Genomic DNA, 837 nt, shown 5'->3' with positions numbered 1-837 from the left:
GATTTACTTTCAGAAATATCTATCTGAGCTGGATCAGACAGAGCCCTGGAAAAGGACTGGAGTGGATTGCATACATCAGCACAGCTAGTTCTCCAATCTACTATTCCCAGTCAGTTCAGGGCAGGTTCACAGTGTCTAGAGATGATTCCAGCAGTCAACTGTACCTACAGATGAACAGCCTCAAGACTGAAGACACTGCTGTTGTGTATTACTGCGCTAGAGAGTCACTGTGAATGAGTTCAGTGTCAAAGCAATACAAAAACTACTTCCTCATTCACATATGGTGATGAATATTGTGCATTCCATCGCATAGAAATATTCGATTATAATGCACATTCTATGTTGCTAGGTTGTAATTAAAACTGTACAATATTAAATTTTATTTGTTTCCAATACAACGCTAATTCTATGTGTTTGCAGAACTACGTTTGATTTATGCACGCAAACTGTGAAATGCTGTGATCGTATGGGATGGTATTAGACTCAAAATGATTAATAGATGCACGCACAATTATCCATGCACTGCATACATTTTATACATGTGTCTTACTGACGACAAACAAATGCCTAATATTTTTTTAGTTTCCATGTTCCCTTACGAAAATTAGCCATGGTTTTAACACTAATAAAACCAAAAATCATGGTTCTTGTAGCCATGGTAACCGCAAATTAACCATGGTTTTGTTACTTCAAATAATAATTTACAAAGAAGTATTAAGATAATATTTTTTGTGGTTATAAAAACAGACCTAAGACAACAATAGCCTTTAAAATGACTTATAATGCATTATGTAAAAACAAATGAGGCCATAATGATTAGTTAATTAATAATTATAT

The sequence above is a fragment of the Sinocyclocheilus grahami genome, unplaced genomic scaffold (genome assembly GCF_001515645.1).
Source record: "Sinocyclocheilus grahami isolate Dianchi unplaced genomic scaffold, SAMN03320097.WGS_v1.1 scaffold3125.1, whole genome shotgun sequence".
In the NCBI taxonomy this organism is placed as follows: domain Eukaryota; kingdom Metazoa; phylum Chordata; class Actinopteri; order Cypriniformes; family Cyprinidae; genus Sinocyclocheilus; species Sinocyclocheilus grahami.
This window is presented reverse-complemented; position numbering follows the sequence as displayed.